This window comes from Podarcis pityusensis, assembly GCF_964106645.2.
Source record: "Podarcis pityusensis genome assembly, chromosome: 6".
NCBI classification, from domain to species: domain Eukaryota; kingdom Metazoa; phylum Chordata; class Lepidosauria; order Squamata; family Lacertidae; genus Podarcis; species Podarcis pityusensis.
This window is the reverse complement of record NC_138030.1, coordinates 86,090,918-86,107,133: the sequence shown is the minus strand read 5'-3', so window position 1 is coordinate 86,107,133 and position 16,216 is coordinate 86,090,918. Positions and strand designations below refer to the sequence as shown.

Below are 16,216 nucleotides of genomic sequence, written 5' to 3'. Positions count from 1 at the left end.
TCAGCATGGATTTCTGAAAAATAAGTCATGTCAGACTAACCTGATCTCGTTTTTTGACAGAATTACAAGCCTGGTAGATGAATGGAACGCAGTGGATGTAGCCTACCTTGATTTCAGCAAGGCATTTGACAAGGTGCCCCATGATATTCTTGTAAAGAAGCTGGTAAAATGCGGTCTTGACTATGCTACCACTCAGTGGATTTGTAACTGGCTGACTGACCGAACCCAAAGGGTGCTCATCAATGGTTCCTCTTCATCCTGGAGAAGAGTGACTAGTGGGGTGCCACAGGGTTCTGTCTTGGGCCCGGTCTTATTCAACATCTTTATCAACGACTTGGATGATGGACTCAAGGGCATCCTGATCAAATTTGCAGATGACACCAAACTGGGAGGGGTGGCTAACACCCCAGAGGACAGGATCACACTTCAAAACGACCTTGACAGATTAGAGAACTGGGCCAAAACAAACAAGATGAATTTTAACAGGGAGAAATGTAAAGTATTGCACTTGGGCAAAAAAAATGAGAGGCACAAATACAAGATGGGTGACACCTGGCTTGAGAGCAGTACATGTGAAAAGGATCTAGGAGTCTTGGTTGACCACAAACTTGACATGAGCCAACAGTGTGACGCGGCAGCTTAAAAAGCCAATGCAATTCTGGGCTGCATCAATAGGAGTATAGCATCTAGATCAAGGGAAGTAATAGTGCCACTGTATTCTGCTCTGGTCAGACCTCACCTGGAGTACTGTGTCCAGTTCTGGGCACCACAGTTCAAGAAGGACACTGACAAACTGGAACGTGTCCAGAAGAGGGCAACCAAAATGGTCAAAGGTCTGGAAACGATGCCTTATGAGGAACGGCTAAGGGAGCTGGACATGTTTAGCCTGGAGAAGAGGAGGTTAAGGGGTGATATGATAGCCATGTTCAAATATATAAAAGGATGTCACATAGAGGAGGAAGAAAGGTTGTTTTCTGCTGCTCCAGAGAAGCGGACAAGGAGCAATGGATCCAAACTACAAGAAAGAAGATTCCACCTAAACATTAGGAAGAACTTCCTGACAGTAAGAGCTGTTCGACAGTGGAATTTGCTGCCAAGGAGTGTGGTGGAGTCTCCTTCTTTGGAGGTCTTTAAGCAGAGGCTTGACAACCATATGTCAGGAGTGCTCTGATGGTGTTTCCTCCTTGGCAGGGGGTTGGACTCGATGGCCCTTGTGGTCTCTTCCAACACTATGATGCTATGATTCTAAGAGGTTCAGTGGTTTAGACCACAGCGCCATCCGCGTCCCTCCAAACCCAGACACTATTCTTTCAGCCTCAGCTGCCATTTGCAACACAAGGATGAAAATGTTTGCCTCCCTTGTTGGGGTGTTGTAAATGATGTACGGAATGCAAACTGTAATGCAATAAAATGCAATATCAGAAATCAAAGCAATTAAAAATGCAATTTTAAAAAAATTCTATAGCTTCTAGAACAGTTCTCCACCAAGATCATCAGCAAATTTCAAATGGTGGTGGTGGGATTTGGAGAATCACTGGCCTACAGGCGTAATGTTGGCCACAGTGCCTTTGCTCCGATAAAGCAATAGCTAATCTACTGTGGGGAAGCTATGAAACATTTGCTGCCTGGAATAATAAAAATTTTATTTATTTATTTATTTGTTTATTTGTTTATTTATTTATTTATTTATTTATTTCCCACCCATCTGGGCGGCTCCCAAAAGAATATTAAAAGCATGATAAAACATCAAACATTAAAAACTTCCCTAAACAGGGCTGCCTTCAGATGTCTTCTAAAATAGCATTTCCACGACAGGAAAATTGGCTTCCAGGTGGAAAGATCCAAATTAGAAACAGAATTGTTAGAACCCAAAACTAAGAATTTGTCAAGAATGTACAACTTGCTGCTGAAATGGAATACTCAGGATGAAACGGTAAAATCGGCTATGATTAAATGGGCACAGGACGTTGGACATAATATTATGTTTGCTGACTGGGAACAGTTATGGACCACAGGTATGAAATTTACGGCATGTAATGCCTTAAGAGAGAATATTATGAAAATGATATACAGGTGGTACATAACCCCAGTCAAGCTTGCAAAAATCTATCACTTGCCCGATAACAAATGTTGGAAATGTAAAGAAATTGAAGGTACATTTTTTCACCTTTGGTGGACGTGCCCAAAGATTAAGGCTTTCTGGGAAATGATATATAATGAATTAAAAAAGGTATTTAAGTATACCTTCCCTAAGAAACCAGAGGCCTTCCTCCTGGGCATAGTCGGCCAAATGGTGTTAAAAAAGGATAGAACTTTCTTTATGTATGCAACAACAGCAGCAAGAATACTCATCGCAAAGTATTGGAAGACACAAGAACTTCCCACGCTGGAGGAATGGCAGATGAAATTTATGGACTATATGGAATTGGCGGAAATGACTGGTAGAATCCGTGACCAGGGAGAAGAGTCGATGGAAGAAGATTGGAAGAAATTTAAAGACTATCTTCAGAAATATTGCAAAATTAAGGAATGTTAGAGTGATGTTGGACTGAAAATAAGTGGTTTCCAGATGTACAGGTTAAAGCTAATGATAGACTAAGATTAAAGATTAGGATTAAAGATGTTTAAAGAAATGGAAATTTGATATTAAGAGGGAAAATTTTAACGTTATATGATACTAAGACTAAAGATCAGGTTTAAAGAAGTTGAAGTTATATATTTTAATATCTTATTAAAGCTAAAGATTGGGATTAAAAAAAATGGAAAAGAAATTGCTGGACAAATAATTTGGATTGGAATACAAAAGAGGGAGGTATGAGGAAGTCCAGAAAATAAGTAACTAAAAAATGGATATGGAAAAGAGATATTGTTTTTAACTGTTTGTTTCTTGTTTCTTTATTGTTGAATTTTGTTTTGTTCTTGGTGTGTGTTTTTGTCATATGTATTGTGTATGCTTTTCTTTTTTTCTTTGTTGTTTAAAACTTTAATAAAAATTATTTAAAAAAAATAAAAAATAAAATAGCATTTCCAATCAATACACTACATAGAACCATAAAGTTATAAAGTTGGAAGGGACCACGAGGGTCCTGTAGTCTATCCTCTTGCAATGCTGGAAGCTTTTGCCCCATGTTATGTTTTAAACTTTTGTTTTAAACCTATTTGTTGCATGTTGCCTCTGTAAGCTGATGGACAGATGCAAAACAAAACAAAAAAAACCCAAACCTAACAAACAAATAAACCACGCAGGGCTTATGTTCCTAGGTGCTTTTCATTGCTGCCTCATGCTGTTTTCATCTTAAGTAGACCTGAAACTTCGTTATCGTTTCAGCATCCTAGTTCGTGGCATGATCCAAATTATGAAAAAAAGACTTTAAAAACATTCGTTCGCGCTCAGCACTAAGCTGTAAAGAAAAGGAAGCAGTCTCGTTTCAAAATGTTAGCTGGTCCATGAATGGATTCATTTTCATATATTCCGGAGACGTTGCTTTTATTATTGTTTTTTCCACGGTGGCTTAGGATTTCCTGTGAGTCAGTATTTATTTCCTGTGGCCTGCTCCCATGGAAATTTCTTTACCAGCTGAGAGAATGCTCGGCCTCATTGCTGGCTGGAGAGAGACTTACATCCATTCTCTGCTTGTAGCTCAACTGAATTATACGGGCTAATATGTATGGATATGATGTGTAGGAGAGTCCAGTTTAAGGGTAGGGAGTTAGTTGACGCTGACCTTTGAGTCTTTCCAGCAACTTGTTCACAAAGGATCTCAGTGTGGCATCTGCCTGCCTGCCGGTGCCATAGGGACAATTTGGAGGCTGTGGGAATGCTGGTTGCTAAGCAACAAGGCTGCTCACCGAAAAGGCCTATTAATGTATTCATGTGAACTGTTGCAAAAGTTACCCGAAAGAGCCGTTTGATACAGCAGATAGAGCTTTGGGCTCAAACTAGGAGGACATAGACTAAAATCTCTGCTCAGGTCTTAAGTTTAGCAGGTCATCTTAGAGTCTAGATTCAGGTAGGTAGCCGTGTTGGTCTGACGCAGCTGAAATAAATAAAAAAAGTTTAAAAATTGCCCAGTAGCACCTTAGAGACCAACTAAGTTTGTTCTGGGTACAGTGGTACCTCAGGTTACAGACGCTTCAGGTTACAGACTCCGCTAACCCTGAAATAGTACCTCGGGTTAAGAACTTTGCTTCAGGATGAGAACAGAAATTACGCAGCGGCAGCGGGAGGCCCCATTAGCTAAAGTGGTACCTCAGGTTAAGAACAATTTCAGGTTAAGAACGGGTCTCCTCCCATCCTTGCTCCCAATGTAGTTATTCACTCAGCCCAGGCATAGGCAAACTCCGGCCCTCCAGATGTTTGGGACTACAATTCTCATCATCCCTAGCTAACAGGACCAGTAGTCAGGGATGGTGGGAATTGTAGTCCCAAACATCTGGAGCACCAGAGTTTGCCTATGCCTGGCTCAGCCCTTCTTCCCTGGCTATGGTGGGGGCGCCATTTTGTGGTTCGCCTCAGGTACCAAAATGTCTTGGGCCGGCCCTGCAGTTCAGACTTGATCATCTTGATCTGATAAACCAGGAACTGGGAATCTATAGCACTCTATATATTATAGGACTGGTCTAGGGAACTTTTAGCTGTCCAGAGCTTAGCAGTATATGAGGGGCCATCGGCTCCCTATTCCTGCAATAAAACATGGTTTACTGGCACAGGAAGAAACTGTGGGTCGTGTTCCTCTCCTTGTGTGCTCAGCTTCAGTGAAGCTATTTTAATATCAGATCCTGGTTTCATATTAGGTCATATGCTAGTTTGAGGGGAGTCCTTAACCACAACTTCCTGGTTGAGACATTATGGGAAATGCTGAACCTGGTCATGCGAAGGAACAGCTGGGGTGAAGAAGACATCTGAAGGCAGCCCTGTATAGGTTTTTTTTTAAAAAAAAGTTTAATGTTTTATTATGTTTTTATATATGTTGGAAGCTGCTCAGAGTGGCTGGGGCAACCCAGTCAGATGGGCGGGGTATAAATAATAAAATTACTAATGTTATTATTATGGATAATTTTCCATAATATGGAAAATTGGAGAAATATGGGAGCATATGTGATTTGTAACTGGAAATGGTGAAGACTGAATGTGGGACCTTATACAGTCATACCTCGGGTTACAGATGCTTCAGGTTGCGCGTTTTCGGGTTATGGATGCGCTGAAACCCGGAAGTACCGGAACGGGTTACTTCCGGGTTTCGGCACTCGCACAGAAGCGCCGAATCGTGACCCGCGCAGGCGCGGCGCTGCAGGTTGCGAACGTGCCTCCCGCACGGATCACGTTCGCAACCCGAGTGTCCACTGTACATGCAAACAAAAAGAAGGAAAGGACCTGGGAGGATGACAATATTCAAATCATGCCCAGATATTTCTAATCAGGGGTGCCAACTTGAATAAAATATACTGGTTCCAACCGGCTTGTATTGGTTCAAACTGGCTTGGACTAGTTCCAACCAGTCTGAACCAGTTCCAACTGGCTTGAACCGGTTCCAATCGGTCTGAAAGGGTTCCAACCGGCTTGGACTGGTTCCAACCGGTCAGAACCGGTTCCAACTGACATAGACCGGTTCAAACTGGCCTAGACCAGTTAAAACCGGCTTGGAACGGTTCTAGCCTGTCTAAACCGGTTCCAACCGGCTTGGACCAGTTCAAACCGGTCTGAACTATGTTTCTCATATTCAGATTATGCCCAGATCTTTCTAACGTGCTGTAGACAGAATGTCAGTCTGTTACGGAGCCCAAGAAAGGACGGAGAGCAAATATAAACCCACATTGAAATAAACATAAAATGTACAAGCAAGCGAAGGTGCAGTGCAAACAGCAGTGTAGGTGTAGCGTATGAGAGGCCCAGGAAAGCTCTGCTTCAAATATTGTGTCCGCCATAAGAGAGTTCTGTGGCCTTGAAACAGGGAAAGCATAGCACAGGCTTGGCCCGACACGTCTGCAAAATGGCAATAAAAAGCACCTTGTGCTACGTGCTAATGAGAATCTGCACGAAGCACTTTGAACTATCAGTTCTCCCTGTTCCAGCTGGGTTTTATAGTTTGCTATTAACTCTCTCTTTTATGTGCTGCACTGAGTGTGTAAGGAAAAACAGTGTCACACTATAGTAAATAAAATGCATGTTATCTTTGATGAAGAGGGTGGTGAGTTGTTTTCAGACCTTCAAGATACGGTCAACAAGAAAGCTAAAAATATTCAACGAAACAGAAAACAGCTGCCAAGAATAATCTCTGACTTCACATTTGGAAAGTGTAGTCTATTTTCTGTTTTTCGGAGAAAGAAATGCCGCAGGATAAATATTCTGTGAGGGGGGAAATGGTTTCTTAAAAGATTGCAAAGTTGAAAGCACCTGTTTTGTTTCTGCGAGGCGGAGACAGGATCTCAAGACGGGTTTCCTAACCAAACTTTGGGTGCCCATTATCCAGACCATCTGTCTACAAGTCTACATCACTGTAAGCTTTGTAGATTGCGTTGCCTCAGGAAAATGGTGGGGTAAAGGTATTTGTTTTATGATGTTACCCATGAGCACCTGCAGCGGCATTTCCTAGCTCAAATACTAAACAGCAAACTCAAGCTGTAGCTAAGCATGCAGTTCTGCTGGATAAAGCAAGGAAGGGGATGAATGCATGTAAATACGTTCTGTGTACAGATGTGGTCCTAAGGCCAAGAAGTTCCATGCTGGTTCACTGGTTTGTGTGTACAGTGGTACCTTGGTTCTCAAACACCTTGGTACTCAAACAACTTGGAACCCAAACACTGCGAACCCAGAACTATGAGTTCCGGTTTGTGAATATTTTTTGGAAGCCGAACATGCTGAGTTTTGAGTGTTACGCTTCTGTTTTGAGTGCCACACTTCTCTTTTGAGAGTTACGCTGAAGTCTGTCTGTTTTTGCTATTTTTTTTGGCGTTTTTGCGGCTCTTCTTTGTTTTTGTGACTGTGTGGAACCCAGTTCACCTACTGATTGACTGACTGTGTGACTGCAGCACATTGTTTATTGCTTTCATTTTATGGATCAATGGTCTCATCAGATCAGGCATGGCCAAACTTGGCCCTCCAGATGTTTTGGGACTACAACTCCCGTCACCCCTAGCTAACAGGACCAGTGGTCGGGGATGGTGGGAATTGTAGTCCCAAAACATCTGGAGAGCTAAGTTTGGCCATGCCTGCGAAAATTCATGTTAAATTGCTGTTTTAGGGGTTGTTTTCAATAGGCTGGAACAGATTAATCCGTTTTGCATTACTTTCTATGGGAAAGCGCGCCCTGGTTTTGGAATGCTTTGGTTTTGGAACAGACATCCAGAACGGATTAAGTTTGAGAACCAAGGTACCACTGTAGATCTCTTTCACATACCAGCCCAATACTCGGATGGTGGAGTACATGGACATTGCAAATGTTGGAGAATAGGGCTAGCCCTGTGCAATCCTGTGACACCCCCCCAAACCCCCCCCCCATTATTTCAGTGCATTGTGCGGAGTGGTAATCAGAACACGTCATGAAATTGAGTCAGCCCTACAGGCAGAACCACAAGTCTGCCCCCTGAGTGTTGCAGCCTATTTGCAAAACGGCCAAACTATTTGCACCGCGATTTTGCCTGCTCCCGCAACTCTCTGAGTTTGTTGGATTGCAGAGATGTTAGACGGACCAAGAGGCTGCTTTAAGTTCCACAGGTGAACAGCCCCAAATAACAGATTATTATAAACACTGCAATTTCTCTAGCATTGTGATTTTTGTGTTTCATTTGGCAGTTGGCCACCAGGCTTCCTCTACTCCTCACCACTGAAATACTTGTCAGTATCTAAGGTTAACAAGGCCTCCGTTATCTGTAGGCTGTGGCCTGCTAATTCTGGGAATCGGCTCTGTTAAGTAATCTCATGTGACCTTAAAAAAAAGAAAGAAAGTATACCTTAGAGGCTAATCCTCCTCGTGTTTTTACTTGGAAGTCAGTGTCAATAAGTTCAACGTGGCCTGACTCCAAGTATATGCTTAGGTTTGCAGTCATTAGGATTAAAACTTGAGTGATTCCTACGAAGCACATTGAGAAACTTTTACAATATTACCATAGACAGGTGGGGAAGCAGGTAATAAGCCATGACCAAAATACGCCTCCTGTTGCTGCCTATTTCTGCACTGCTACAGGTTGTTGTTCTTTTTAAGCTCATGACCGTGGCAGGTTGGATTTCTTCATGCTATTCTTGTGTACAGCATTTTGCATTTAATTTCAGAGATGAATCGTTTGTGAAGTGGTCAAAACAATAAAAAACTTGTCCAACAGCCTTTCTTTATACAGTGGTACCTCGCAAGACGAATGCCTCGCAAGACGGAAAACTCGCAAAACGAAAGGGTTTTTGGTTTTTTGAGTTGCTTCGCAAGACGATTTTCCCTATGGGCTTGCTTCGCAAGACGGAAACGTCTTGCAAGTTTGTTTCCTTTTTCTTAAAACCGTTAATACAGTTGCGACTTGACTTCGAGGAGCAACTCATAGCACACGGTGTGGTAGCCTTTTTTGAGATTTTTGAAGACTTTGGTGATTTTTGAAGCTTTCCCAAAACTTTTCCGACACCGTGCTTCGCAAGACGAAGAAAACCGCAAGACAGAAAAACTCGCGGAACGAATTAATTTCGTCTTGCGAGGCACCACTGTACTTCTGAAACATTTCCCCCTTTCAACTGAAGAGGAGAAAGGTGTGGGGCATAAGTCTGTATTTACCGTATTTTTCACTCCATAAGGCGCACCGGACCATAAGGTGCACCTAGTTTTTAGGGGGGGAAATCAAGAAGAAGAAAATCTTATCCCCCCCCAGCCCCAAAGAGCAAAGAAGCCAAGACAGTGAGCGGGATCCATCCCACTGGCTGTCTTGGCTTCCTCTTTAGCTGAGCTCAACCTCTCCAGCTGGGAGAGGCTGCGCGCGGCTTTGGCAGAAGCCAAGACAGCGAGCAGGATGGATCCCGCTCGCTGTCTTGGCTTCAATTTTAGCCGCGGGGCTGGGGTGGGGGAAGCCCAAGCTTCCCCCGACTCCAGCCCCCAGAACAGGTCCGGGAGCGGCGGCAAGGTTGCGAAGCCTTTGGAGCGCAGCGCGAGTTCCCGCTGCGCTCCAAAGGCTTCAGGCGGCTATCCCTGAAGCCTGGAGAGTGAGAGGGGTCGGTGTGCAGCGACCCCTCTCGCTCTCCAGGCTTCAGCGAAAGCAACGCGTAGCCTCCGGAGCGTGGAGGGAGCGCTCCCTCTGCGCTTTGGAGGCTTCGCGTTGCTATCGCTGAAGCCAAGGAGCCTGCATTCACTCCATAGGACGCACACACATTTCCCCTTAATTTTTGGAGGGGGAAAAGTGTGTCTTATATAGCGAAAAATATGGTAATTCCTGGTAGTGTATCTCCATCTATACCTCACAGTCCCATTATTTGAATTGAACAATATATGGTAATAAATATCTATTTCCTTGTTGTATCATCAGATCGGACTCAAAAGAAAACAGATAATGTGGTTATGGGCGGCAGGGCAGGAGGATAGGACACCAACATTAATCATAGTAATTAATGTTAACAAATGAGTTTTTATGTACCAACTCAATATTACGAGATAATATCACATGATTTGTTGCCGTGCCAAATGGTGGAAGATACTGTGAGTTCCCTATGCTTTTAAATGGAAAAAAGCTCACAAATACACTGTCTTATCCAAATTAAGTATAGGAAGAAAAAAATCAAAAATAGCATTGTGATATGTCACTCAAAACTAGAGTTCCTTTAGATGGATGATGGATATTTAATTTGTCGTTATTATTTGCTGCACAAGCGTCGAGGTGTGTTACAATATCATGCTTATACACCTGTTTTCTAATGCTTTAAAATAATAATTGAAACAAGAACTCCAGGGGCTGTTTCTTCTTTGACTGCGGCTGCGTCACAACAAGCAACATCGCAGCTGTCAAAACGTCTCCCTTTTAAGCATCCATGAAAGTACGGCCCCTATCTAAACGTGGCAACTCCCTAAAATAAATTCCTGGGTCCACTCTGCATCGTACAGCAGACCAATGTGGCAACAAACCAGCAAGAATAAAAAAGCATGCTATTGCAGGGGATTAGCTTGCAGCGCTTCAAGGTCCGTTTTTCCAAACGGTGCATTAAGGTCAGGAAAGTTCTCAGTGCCAGAGAGAGGGGCTCCCAGGCTCTGTGTGTGATCAAGCAGGGTAGGACTTGAACCCATGGCTTCAAGTTACAAGAAAGGAGATTCCAACTAAACACCAGAAAGAACTTTCTGATGACAGAGAGCTGTTTGACGGTAGGACAGACTCCCTAGGGAAATGGTGGGCTCTCCTTCCTTGGAGGTTTTTAGGCAGAGGTTGGGTGGTCATCTCTCATGGATGCTTTAGCTGAGATTCCTGCATTGCCGGGGGCTGGATTGGATGACCCTCAGGGTCCCTTCCAAACTCTACAATAATATGGTTCTAAGTAGGGTGAAAGAGGAGAGCGCAAAATATGGTCTGAAGCTCAACATCAAAAAAACGAAGATCATGGCCACTGGTCCCATCACCTCCTGGCAAATAGAAGGGGAAGAAATGGAGGCAGTGAGAGATTTCACTTTCTTGGGCTCTGTGATCACTGCAGATGGTGACAGCAGCCACGAAATTAAAAGACGCCTGCTTCTTGGGAGGAAAGCAATGACAAACCTAGACAGCATCTTTAAAAGTAGAGACATCACCTTGCCAACAAAGGTCCGTATAGTAAAAGCTATGGTTTTCCCAGTAGTGATGTATGGAAGTGAAAGCTGGACCATAAAGAAGGCTGATTGCTGAAGAATTGATGCTTTTGAATTATGGTGCTGGAGGAGACTCTTGAGAGTCCCATGGACTGCAAGAAGATCAAACCTATCCATTCTTAAGGAAATCAGACCTGAGTGCTCACTGGAAGGACAGATCCTGAAGCTGAGGCTCCAATACTTTGGCCACCTCATGAGAAGAGAAGACTCCCTGGAAAAGACCCTGATGTTGGGAAAGATGGAGGGCACAAGGAGAAGGGGGCGACAGAGGACGAGATGGTTGGATAGTGTTCTCGAAGCTACCAGCATGAGTTTGACCAAACTGCGGGAGGCAGTGGAAGACAGGAGTGCCTGGCGTGCTCTGGTCCATGGGGTCACGAAGAGTCGGACACGACTAAACGACTCAACAACAACAAGTAGGGTGAAGCTGGCTTGGAGAGCCAAACCCTGATTGTGTCTCCATTGTGGAAAGAGTGCAAGGAGACATGGGGAAAGCCTGTGGGGCAGTGTCCTAATACATCCACCCCAGGCTGACCCTGGCCTCAAGGTAGCCCCACCTAGAATGCAGGTAAAGGGGGTGAAGTGAAGGCATGTGGCAGGGGTTGGTAACGCAGGTGAGCTGTGCATAAGCAAGCTGCCAGCTAGCTCGGCTGAGGCTCTTTTTATTAGCACAATATGCAAGACCAGTCAGATACATTTTGGACTGTGCCCTTTACATCTTCCAATCACGTGATCATGGGGTGGTACAAAGTTATTTTGGCACCTGTTTCCACCGCGCCACTTTCCCCTTGCACAATGTATGACGAAGGAGACAAAGGTCACAGACGGGGCACGGCAGACCACTGAGAAAGCCAAAGGTTAGATAGAGGGCATGATGTTCAGACAGCTGTGGCTTTGTCTGCGGGTGGAAGTGTGCTCCACACCCGGTGATCATTCCTTCAAGGGGGAAGCGGGATATGTGAGTCGTTCCTCTCACTGCCAGCTGGGCAAACATGCCAACACCTCTTGCACAGCAATGCCTACAGCCTGTTAAATTTGGAAACATGAACTGCCACATCCACCCCTCACCAGCGATTTCCCCCATGTATGAGTTTTGCATCAGCGGATGTAGTAATTAGTCAGGTAAACACTATTGAACTGTGAGATAACTTTCATTAAAATTAGCTTTCCCTACTGGGTATTGAAAGACCTGGCTAACTGGCGGTATTTTCCCACTGACAACTTGAAGGCTTAAGTCTGCCGTCAAGCACCATATTGAGCCAATCTGGGTTTTTTCTTCGATGAAAAAGTAGTGCCAAGAGAAAATGTATATGCCTGGACCTCGGAAAGCCCCAAAGAGGTGTGGTGAAAAGGACCAGCGAACAATGACAGCAAGTAATGGTACAGGAGTAGACCTCAGGGTAATTTGGGACATAATATCCAATTTTCAGACTGGGAAAGGTTATGGAAAACAGATTTGAAATTCTCAGCATGTTGTACATTGAAAGAAAATTGTATGAAAATGATGTACAAGTGGGATTTGATTCCTAGTAAATTAGAAAAAATGTATAGGATAAGTACAAATACCAGCTGGAAATGTAAAGAAAAAGAAAGACATGCAAAGTAATAAAAACATTCTGGGAAATGATATATAATGAACTGGAAAAAATGTTTAAAATAACTTTTATTTAAAAAACCAGATACTTCTTTTATTAGGAATTTTAGGTACCAATATTCCAAAGGAGCAGAAAAGACTTTTTATGTATGCGACGACAGCTGCACGGATGCTACTAGCCCAGAGATGGAAAGACGACAAAGTCCCTACCAGAGAATAATGGCAAATTAAGCTGTTGGATTATGCTGAATTGGCAAAACTGCCTGGAAAGCTGAGGAACCAAGAAGACCAAAACTTCAATAAAGAATGGGGAAAATTTATAACTTACTTGGGAGACCATTGTAAGCAGATGAAAACATTAACAGGATTGCAATAACACTTGTAATCTAGCAAACACTATGGACAAAATGGATAACATAAAATATGGACCATGGACTGATAGGCAGTCAACAAGGTTGACAATAGGACCCATGGAGGGGAAGGTGGGAAGTCCAGAGATTCAGAGAAATCTCTAAATATGGATGTGGCGCTGTGGTCTAAACCACTGAGCCTCTTGGGCTTGCCGATCAGAAGGTTGGCGGTTCGAATCCCCGCGATGGGGTGAGCTCCCGTTGCTCAGTCCCAGCTCCTGCCAAGCTAGCAGTTTGAAAGCACGTCAAAGTGCAAGTAGATAAATAGGTACCGCTTTGGCGGGAAGGTAAACAGCGTTTCCGTGCGCTGCGCTGGTTTCGCCAGAAGCAGCTTAGTCACATGACCCGGAAAACTGTCTGCAGACAAACGCCAGGTTCCTCAATCAGTAAAGCGAGATGAGCACCGCAACCCCAGAGTCATTCGCGACTGGACTTTACTGTCAAGGGTCCTTTACCTTTTTACTTTATACTTGTAACTCTATACTTGTAAAAGCAAATAAAAACTATTTCTTTAAAAAGAAGACCTTGGGAACTGGTTTTACTGGATGCCCACTTGGAGAGGAAAAATGTGTGCCAGGCCCCCACATCTGCTCCTCAGAGTGGATTACCATGAAGTATGAATCTGGCCTGACAACCAAGAACTAACTTAGTACCTTAGTATAAGGTACCATGCTGAAACAGAGGAAAGTGTCTAGCAAGCACCACCTTGAAATTGCTAACCAACGCCTAGCACTCAGCATCCCACCCCCTTGCAATCTTGATATTCCCAGTCTGTTCTTGTTTGATTTCAAGGTGCCTGATGCACCTATTTGAAACTTCAAAAGAACATCAGAGCAGGAGAAAGGGAGAAAAATTGCACAAGCGAAGGCGTGGCGGCATCATCTAAACATTGGAAAGGAGCGTGGAAGGTATTTGAAAGCGTCCGGAGGGGGAGCTAGCTTTGTTGTGGGCGTATTCATGTGGTTATTTTAAAAGCAACTTCTTTGAAATCCTGCAATTCGCCTACTGTGACCTGTGCACTAGCCTGTGACAAAAGCTGGAGTCCCAACTGTGTTTTGCAAATTCTTCTCTTCTTATCACGAATTACGACCGTGCATATGTTTGTGTGCAAAGCCCACATAGTAGCAAAGCAAACATTTTTATCTCTAAAACAAAAACTATCGCATAGTTTAAGCAACCTCCTAATTTTTTCAGGTTATAATATGTTCAGAGATTCTTCTGTCAGCCATTCCTGCTAATGGCCAAACAGAAATAAATAGATCGTTTGGTTACATATTGAGTTCTCTTGCATCTATCATTACCTTTTTGCTCTGAGGACAAAGGACTCTGGCTGGTCAACTGGATCATAGTGCTTGTTATGTTGAGCAGTATGTATATATAAGGACGCGGGTGGTGCTGTGGGTTAAACCACAGAGCCTAAGACTTGCCGATCAGAAGGTTGGCAGTTCGAATCCCCGCAACAGGGTGAGCTTCCGTTGCTCGGTCCCTGCTCCTGCCAACCTAGCAGTTTGAAAGCACGTCAAAGTGCAAGTAGATAAATAGGTACCGCTCTGGCGGGAAGGTAAACGGCGTTTCCGTGCGCTGCTCTGGTTCGCCAGAAGCGGTTTAGTCATGCTGGCCACATGACCCGGAAGCTGTACGCCGGCTCCCTCGACCAATAAAGCGAGATGAGCGCCGCAACCCTAGAGTCGGCCACAACTGGACCTAACAGTCAGGGGTCCCTTTACCTTTACCTATGCTGAGCAGTATGTACAGCTTTGGTTTCTAATAATTAAAGGCTGACATTTCCAAAGAAAGAAAAAATGTTATGGGCATATTTCCATGTCTATCAGCGAGAAGCTGTTGTAAGATAGACTGCAAATAAGTCTAAAGCAAATTCTGTCACAGGGAATTGTTCCTGATCCAGTAGATAAAACAGCCTATATTTCACTGGAATAAAAAAAAAACTGGTATCATGAGGTCAGGCAATTTAGTGGCTCCTATCTGACAGTTGACTTACTAGGTACCTACTGCCTGGAGGGAGGGAGGGAAGAAAAGACAGAAAGTCACAGGATTGTAATTTGTATGCACTGCTAATCTCGAACTCTGTTAGTCTCTTGTAGTAAAAACAACAGTCTTGTGGCATCCTAAAGACTAACAAATTTATTATGGCACAAGCTTTAAAGGATTACAGTCCTCTTCATCAGATACACCCAGAGTTGCATATACAGTATACATAGTTGGGGTTTGGGCAGGTGTAGAAACTGTAAAAGAAAATGCTGAAAAGTATCAGGGGTGATGATAATATATTTAGCAGTAGCCATTCACAAGAAATAAAGACTAGTTGAACTGATAAACAGAGACATCCCAGCACTGGTAAACCAATCAATACTGGACTTCTTCAGCAGTTTCACCTTTTAAGCTCCTTTGTTCAACGACGGCTACCAGCATGGTCAGTAACAGAGAGAAGACAGAAAGCGCATGCCATAATAAATGTGTTACTCTCTAAATGTTCATTTTTATTCCCAAGCAAGTCCAATTGCCCTTGCGCGCCCAAATGTGCGTTGGGCGGCCATGGCGTGCCTAGAGTCTAGAAAAGGACGGAGGTTTATTTACTGTGGAGCTGGAGATGTAGGTTTTTTAAAAAAAATCGCCGCGTAACTACAGCTAAAGTCACAAAGGACGCCGGCCACGCCAGCCTGACAAGGTTGTTTTGAAGGTGAAGCGTGCTTATAAGCGCCGCAAAAACACCTTGCGCCCCTGCAAAATGAAGCGCACTTTTGCGCACTGCCTCAATGGACGGGTGGTTTTGCGCCGCTTGCACCGGGGCTTGCTACTCCCGAGTAAGCTGCGTACCGACTTGCCACTCAACTTGGGCATACAGTAAACAGCCCACCCTCTGCAACCGAACAAGCACGCAGAAGGGCAGGTTTAGGAATTGCAGAAAAATCAAATAATAATAATAATAATAATAATAATAATAATAATAATAATAAAGGTTATATCGGTTTCTTTCCCTCCTCTTTCCCGTTACCGAAGGGGAACAAAAAAATACGCGACGGCTGCAAATGACAGCGCAATGAATTTCCACCGGTTTGCTGCGCAAGAAAACGCACAACAGGTTGGCAGCGACGCCCTCTCTTCCCCACCCCCCTAAAAAAGGGACGCCAAGAAATATAGCAACAATCCTTAGCAGCAAAGGAACAGCAACTCCCTTCTCCCCCCATCGCCGCCGCCGCCTTCTCCTGACCCACTTTGCAGCAAGCGGGAGGAGATGCAAGGAAGAAGGAAAAAGAGAGGGGGAGGCGCAAGAGGCGCTTCTGCAGCTTCGCACGCGGCGGGACTCCTTTTCCGCCCTCCCTCCCCCGCGGCCAGCGCAGCAATCCGCGTTCTCCTCGCGCAGCTCCCCCCTCTCCAAACGCGCTGAGTTTTGG

At 44.2% G+C, this 16,216-nt stretch overlaps 1 long non-coding RNA gene across 1 annotated transcript in view; it reads right to left on the bottom strand.

Moving 5' to 3' along the window:
* The window catches only part of LOC308480693, a 90,291-nt gene that overhangs the window by 71,333 nt on the left and 2,742 nt on the right, over positions 1-16,216 (bottom strand). The window lies entirely within an intron of this gene.